We start from the raw sequence: 7670 nt of genomic DNA, 5'->3' as shown, positions 1-7670 counted from the left end.
CATCCAGATGCCTCTTAAATGTTGCAATTGTACCAGCCTCCACCACTTCCTCTGGCAGCTCATTCCATACACGTAACACCCTCTGTGTGAAAATGTTGCCCCTTAGGTCTCTTTTATATCTTTCCCCGCTCACCCTAAACCTATGCCCCTCTAGTTCTAGACTCCCCCGCCCCAGGGAAAAGACTTTGTCTATTTATCCTATCCGTGCCCCTCATAATTTTATAAACCTCTCTCAGGTCACCCCTCAGCCTCAGACGCTCCAGGGAAAACAGCCCCAGCCTGTTCAGCCTCTTCCCTACAGCTCAAACCCTCCAACACCTTTGTAAATCTTTTCCGGACCCTTTTCAAGTTTCACAACATCTTTCCGATAGGAAGGAGACCAGAATTGCACGCAATATTCCAACATGGAAGAGCTCAAATCAACATGGTCATTCTAACATATGAGAGACTTAACAAGCAATCCAAGTCCTTTTCAATGTATAATTTCAGTTACATCACACTGTAAATCTTTGCTGTAAACTCTGTGTCGTACGATCTTATTCTCCACAACCACCTGATGAAGGAGCGTCGCACCGAAAGCTAGTGCTTCCAAATAAACCTGTTGGACTATAACCTGGTGTTGTGTGATTTTTAAGGAGAAAGTGAGGTCTGCAGATGCTGGAGATCAGAGCTGAAAATGTGTTGCTGGAAAAGCGCAGCAGGTCAGGCAGCATCCTGGGAACAGGAGAATCGACGTTTCGGGCATAAGCCCTCCTGAAGAAGGGCTTATGCCCGAAACGTCGATTCTCCTGTTCCCTGGATGCTGCCTGACCTGCTGCGCTTTTCCAGCAACACATTTTCAGCTCAGTTGTGTGATTTTTAACTTTGTACACCCCAGTCCAACACCGGCTCCTCCAAATTATTTCTCTTGGAGGTATTTGCATCCTTTGTATTGAAGCGAGGCTCACTTTACCTGACCGCCTTGAAAGATGAGGGTTGTAGAGGGGGGGAGCAAAGCGAAAATGTCATCATCCTCTGGCACAAACACTTCGGCCCAACCAGCCCAGGCTAAACGGAATCCCAGACTAAACTAATCCCACCAGCCTGCTCCCGGCCCATATCCCTCCAACCCTTTCCTGTTCCCGTCTGTTGGGGCTGGGATAAATTATGCAGTGGGGTGACTGTCCAATTTAACAGTCCAATTTAAATTAGATTAGATTCCCTACAGGGTGGAAACAGGCCCTTCAGCCCAACAAGTCCACACCGACCCTCCGAAGAGCAACCCACCCCAGACCCATACCCCTACATTTACACCTTCACCTAACACTACGGGCAGTTTAGCCTGGCCAATTCACCTAACCCGCACACCTTTTGGACTGTGGGAGGAAACCGGAGCACCCGGAGGAAACCCGCACAGACACGGAGAGAATGTGCAAACTCCACACAGTCAGTCGCCCAAGGCTGGAATCGAACCTGGGACCCTGGGGCTGTGAGGCAGCAGTGCTAACCACTGAGCCACCGGGCCACCCCGTAACTTAGGGGAGCAATGAATTGCGCCATGCAAAACTTGAGTTTGACTGTTTATTGGTGAGCTCACTGGGAGAGACCAGTTGACCTAATGGTCACAAGCCACTCTGACGAGATGCAGAGAGTTGCGTGATTTTGCAGGTTACAATCATTTAACAATTAGCAAACTGTTAATTGCAGTATAATGAGTAATTGGGCACTTTGCCCAGTCACCAGCCTCAGTCACGGAGTGTCTGCACAGTGCTGGTTAGTAGCTGATAACCAAGTGTTAGTATAACAGTAGATTCTTGTATAAAAAGAACATTCCCATACTGGGAAAGAGTTTCACTATCAGGTGCTAGTACAGCCTCAAGGACAGCCACCACACTGAGCCTGGGAATGTACAAGAGGACACGAACATGAAAATTAAAATGGATTCCAGGCTTTTAGTATGCGACAAGATGGCTGCTTGAGTTATAATGAATCTCCCACAATGCCTTGATCCAAATGTCTTTCAAACGTTGTAACTGTGCCCGTGTCTGCTGCAACCACAGGAAGTTCATTCCATGCCCTCTGGGTAAAGAAAGTCACCCCCCCCCCCCCACTCCCTGTGTCCTTTTTAAATCTCTCTCCATTAAAAACATGCCCCTGAATCTTAACCTCCAGCCCCCACCCCCAAATCCTCCAACCCTGACGCTCCAGGGAAAACAGCCCCAGCCTGTTCAGCCTCTCCCTCCAGCTCAAACCCTCCAACATCCTTGTAAATCTTTTCCGAACCCTTTCAAGTTTCACAACATCCTTCCTACAGGAGGGAGACCAGAATTGCACGCAATATTCCAACAGTGACCTAACCAATGTCCTGTACAGCCGCAACATGACCTCCCAACTCCTGTACTCAGTACTCTGACCAATAAAGGAAAGCATCCCAAACGCCTTCCTCACTATCCTATCTACCTGTGATTCCACTTTCAAGGAACTGTGAACCTGCACTCCAAGGTCTCTTTGTTCAGCAACACTCCCTAGGACCTTACCATTAAGTGTATAAAGATTTGCTAAGATTTGCTTTCCCAAAATGCAGCACCTCGCATTTATCTGAATTAAACTCCATCTGTCACTTCTCAGCCCATTGGCCCATCTGGTCCAGATCCTGTTGTAATCTGAGGTAACCCTCTTCGCTGTCCACTACATCTCCAATTTTGGTGTCATCTGCAAACTTACTAACTGTACCCCTTATGCTCGCATCCAAATCATTTATGTAAATGACAAAAAGTAGAGGGCCCAGCACCGATCCTTGTGGCACTCCACTGGTCACAGGCCTCCAGTCTGAAACACAACCCTCTGTGTATTTGGATTTTTTGGAAAGCATTTATTAAGCCAGCTATGTTGGGTGCTCCTTAACAAGACAAGAGCCCATGGTGTTGGAGGGAATAGATCAGCATGAGGAAGTGGTGGACTCAGGTACAGTTACAACATTTTGAAAAGACATTTGATAAGAAGGAAATGTTTGGAAGGATATGGCCCAGGAGCAGGCAGGTGGGACTAGTTTAGTTTGGGATCATGTTCGGCGTGGACTGGTCGGACCGAAGGGTCTGTTTCCGCGCTGTCGGACTCTGTGTCCCTCAAAAATCGGCTGATTACCAGAATTGGGATAAAGGGGGCATTTTCAAAAGGGCGACCCCTAGTGAAGTGCCGCTGGGATTACCGCTGGAGCCATAATTATTTCGATGAGGAAAGGGAACTGAGTCATCGAGACCTACAGCCACAGACAGAGGCACTTGGGCTCATTGGTCAAAAATATCTATTTTATCTATGTTCTACCCAAATTGACAGGTGGCACAGTGGCTCAGTGGTTAGCACTGCTGCCTCACCGCACCAGGGTCCCAGGTTGGATTCCAGCCTCTGGCGACTGTCTGTGTGGATTTTCCCCTTCTCCCCGTGTCTGCGTGGGTTTCCTCTGGGTGCTCCAGTTTCCTCCCACAGTCCTAAAGATGTGCGGGTTAGGGTGAATTGGCCACGCTAAATTGCCCGTAGTGTTCAGGGACGTGTAGGTAAGATGCATTGGTCAGGGGTAAATGTCGGGTAATAGGGTAGGGGAATGGGTCTGGGTGGGTTACTCTTCGAAGGGTCGGTGTGGACTTGTTGGGCGAACGGCCTGTTTCCGCACTGTAGGGGATTCTAAGATTCTAAGTTTGTGGCTGGTGCACAGAATCTGTGAAGGGAAATCGACAGGTCGAGCAACAACTTGTCCGGAGGAATCCAACGTAGGAGAAAGTGACTGCCGACGCTAGAGATCAGAATCCAAGCGTATGGTGTTCGAAAAGCACAGCAGGTCAGGCAGCATCCGAGGAGCAGGAGAACCGACGTTTCAATCAGGAACCTAATGAAGGTCTTAAACCCGAAACGTCGATTTTCCTGCTCCTCGGGTGCTGCCTGACCGGCTGTGCTTTTCCAGGAATACAACATAGGCAAGTAAGTCCGTGGAGTTCCAACAGCATTGGAGACAAACCCTTTGGTCCAACCAGTCCATGCTGACCATAATCCCAAACTAAACTGGTCCCACCTGCCTGCTCCTAGCCCATATCCTTCCAAACCTTTCCTATTCATGTCCTTATCCAAATGTCTTTTCAATGTATCTGTCATCGCGTCCGCCACTTTCTCAGGAAGGATAGAGGAGCTGAATATTATTTAACTGGTGTTACGACACAACAGGGAACTCTTCAATCTAACGCCCAGAAACGCTCACCTTGCCTCGTAATGTGAGTGAGAGAGAACTCCCGAATTCCACTATTTAACGAAAATAACATCAATTTAAAAATCACCCAATACCAGTTATAGTCCAACAGGTTTAATTGGAAGCACAGTAGCTTTCGGTGTTGTGTGATTTACACCCCAGTCCAACACCGGCGTCTCTAAATCATGACTAACTTCAATTTATTTTTTTCTTTGAACATTAAACATTCCCAATTCTAAGCCCCTCTTTCCCGTAACTGCTTATTATCTGCCTCCAACTCTATAACAATATGCTGTTCCAATAAAACTTAGTAAAATTACATGGAGTCATAGAGATGTACAGCATGGAAACAGACCCTTCGGTCCAACCCGTCCATGCCGACCAGATATCCCAACCCAATCTAGTCCCACCTGCCAGCACCCGGCCCATATCCCTCCAAACTCTTCCTATTCATATCCCCATCCAGATGCCTCTTAAATGTTGCAAATGTACCAGCCTCCGCCATTTTCTCTGGCAGCTCATTCCATACATGTGCCACTCTCTGCGTGAAACAGTTGCCCCTTAGGTCTCTTTTATATCTTTCCCCTCTCACCCTAAATCTATGCCCTCTAGTTCTGGACTCCCCGAACCCAAGGAAAAGACTTTGTCTATTTACCCTATCCATGCCCTTCAATTTTATAAACCTCTGTAAGGTCACCCCCTCAGCCTCTGACGCTCCAGGGAAAACAGCCCCAGTCGGTTCAGCCTCTCCCTGTAGCTCAGATCCTCCAACCCTGGCAATATCCTTGTAAATCTTTTCTGAACCCTTTCAAGTTTCACAACATCTTTCCGATAGGAAGGAGACCAGAATTGCATGCAATATTCCAACAGTGGCCTAATTACCATTAAGTGTATAAGTCCTGCTAATATTTGCTTTCCCAAAATGCAGCACCTCGCATTTATCTGAATTAAACTCCATCTGCCACTTCTCAGCCCATTGGCCCATCTGGTCAATTTATTTTCAAAACCACACAGCCACTGTCGTCTTCTGTCTTCCCTCTTCCAGCTGAGGATCTCCCTGAGTCATCATCTTTCTTTTTACTGCGAGTATCTTTCATATGAAAAGGTCCCTTTTGATAGAGAGGGTTTCCTCATTTCTTGGGGAGCAAGGTGTTAGCTCTCCCTGCGTTTCTGTCTCGACGGCATTTGCTCTCTCAGCAATTTTCAAAATGTCTGCGTTTTTATATCCCCAACATTGGATCATCTCATTGGTTCAAAGTTGGCAAAACAATAAATGCAATTCGATTGGGTTTTAGTATTCTGGGGCATAATTTAAACTGACTGGTTAAATTCAAATTGTTGTCAAAGCAGCAACCAAAGCTCAGGTATCCCTTTCACAGCCTCTTTTCAATTTTCCAGTACACTGTGGGACTGCCACCTAGTCAGACATAGAGGGGCTTGTAAGCTCGCAGTTTAGAACAGCCTTCAGCTTCAGAACACTGGAGAAAAAATGCAGAAAGCCATAGAAGTAAAGGGATTTGGGAATTCTCGTCCACGAATCTCAAAAAAGTGAACATTCAAATTCAGCGGGTGATGGGGAAGACAAATGGTGTGTTTATTTCAAAGGAAATAGTGAAGTCAGGAGATTTTGCTGAAATGCATTCTACGAGGCACCTAGTTCAACCATATTGAGAATACCATGAGCAGCTTTTTTGTCTCTGAAAGAAATTTATTGCAGGCGTCGGAGACAGTCCAGAGATCGATACCGAGGGACTGCCTTTGAAGAGGTTGAGTGCCTTGGGCCTGCATTTAGAAGGAGAGGCGACCGTATTAAAATAAAAGACTCTTTGGGAAGACTTGAGAGGCTCGGAGTGGAAAGGTCGTTTCCCCTTGTGTGGGAGAGTGTAGGACCAGAGGGGGCGCCATCTCCAAGTGAGGGGGTGGCCTGTTGACGACAAGGAATTTCCTCTCTCTCCAGGCAGGGGGAGGAGTGAATCTGGAATTCTTCACTGCAAGGGGCTGCTGGGTTATTGAGGATATTCAAGGCAGAGCTGAAAACGTGTTGCTGGAAAAGCGCAGCGGGTCAGGCAGCATCCTAGGAGCAGGAGAACCGACGTTTCGGGCATGAGCCCTTCTTCGGGAAAGTGGAGTGGAGGGTGATCAGATCATTCCCAATGGTAAAGCAGGCACGATGGGTAGAGTGGCTGAGTTATGTTTCCGTATCTTCCAGCCCAAGCGATCTGGGGGGAGTTCAGGCCTGCCGGAAAAGGTCGGGGAGTGAGTAAAATTAGTGGGAAGAGAGAACAATTTGCATTTGGATGGAAAAGAGCTTGAGAGAAGTGATAGTGAGAAATATTTGGGGTGGCTCAGTGGTTAGCACCGCTGCCTCACAATGCCAAGGACCCGGGTTTGATTCCAGCCTCAGGGTGACTGTCTGTGTGCAGTTTGCACATTCTCCCCTCCCCCACGGCGTCTGCGTGGGTGTCCCCCGGGTGCTCTGGTTTCCTCCCACAGTCCGAAGATGTGCAGGTTAGAGTGGATTGGTCCAGGTAAATTACCCACAATGCCCAGGGATGTGCAATTTAGGGTGAATTGGCCATGCTAAATTACCCACAATGCCCAGGGATGTGTGGGTTAGGTTGGATTGGCCAAGCTAAATTACCCTCAATGCCCAGGGATGTGTAGGATAGGGTGGATTGGCCGTGCTAAATTACCCACAATGCACAGGGATGTGCAGGTTAGGGTGGATTGGCCATGCTAAATTACCCACAATGCACAGGGATGTGCAGGTTAGGGTGTATTGGCTATGCTAAATTACCCACAATGCACAGGGATATGCAGGTTAGGGTGGATTGGCCGTGCTAAATTATCCACAATGCACAGGGATGTGCAGGTTAGGGTGGAGGGGCCATGCTAAATTACCCACAATGCACAGGGATGTGCAGGTTAGGGTGGATTGGCCGTGCTAAATTACCCACAATGCACAGGGATGTGCAGGTTAGGGTGGATTGGCCGTGCTAAATTACCCACAATGCACAGGGATGTGCAGGTTAGGGTGGAGGGGCCATGCTAAATTACCCACAATGCACAGGGATGTGCAGGTTAGGGTGGATGGGCCATGGTTAATTACCCATAGTGCCCAGGGATGTGTAGGTTAGGGTGGATTGGCTGTGCTAAATTACCCACAATGCACAGGGATGTGTAGGTTCGGGTGGATTGGCCATGCTAAATTACCCACAATGCCCAGGGATGTGTAGGTTCAGGTGGATTGGCCGTGCTAAATTACCCACAATGCACAGGGATGTGCAGGTTAGGGTGGATTGGCCATGCTAAATTACCCTTAGTTTGAGTTACAGATCAGCTCAGAAAGATTTAAAGAGAGAGTTAAGAAGAGCAAAGAGAGGACACGAGCAGTCTTTAGCAAATAGAATAAAGGAGAACCCTAAAGCTTTCTATAGGTATGTGCGGAATAAAA

General features: G+C 47.8%; 1 protein-coding gene across 4 annotated transcripts in view; it reads left to right on the top strand.

Annotated features, from left to right (window-relative positions):
* The window catches only part of LOC122543455 (zinc finger protein 239-like), a 21988-nt gene that overhangs the window by 11820 nt on the left and 2498 nt on the right, over positions 1–7670 (top strand). Inside the window, exon 3 of one of the 4 annotated variants that reach the window (XM_043682163.1) lies at positions 5934–5965. The exons of 1 other annotated variant lie outside the window; for it this stretch is intronic. The gene's annotated coding sequence lies outside the window, so the exon portion shown is untranslated. Of the gene's footprint in view, positions 1–236; positions 280–371; positions 412–5933; positions 5966–7670 lie in introns of those variants that run through there. 2 more of the 4 variants (XM_043682161.1, XM_043682162.1) reach the window with 2 other exon arrangements.

Source organism: Chiloscyllium plagiosum, chromosome 44 (genome assembly GCF_004010195.1).
Source record: "Chiloscyllium plagiosum isolate BGI_BamShark_2017 chromosome 44, ASM401019v2, whole genome shotgun sequence".
Lineage (NCBI taxonomy): Eukaryota > Metazoa > Chordata > Chondrichthyes > Orectolobiformes > Hemiscylliidae > Chiloscyllium > Chiloscyllium plagiosum.
This window is presented reverse-complemented; position numbering and strand designations above follow the sequence as displayed.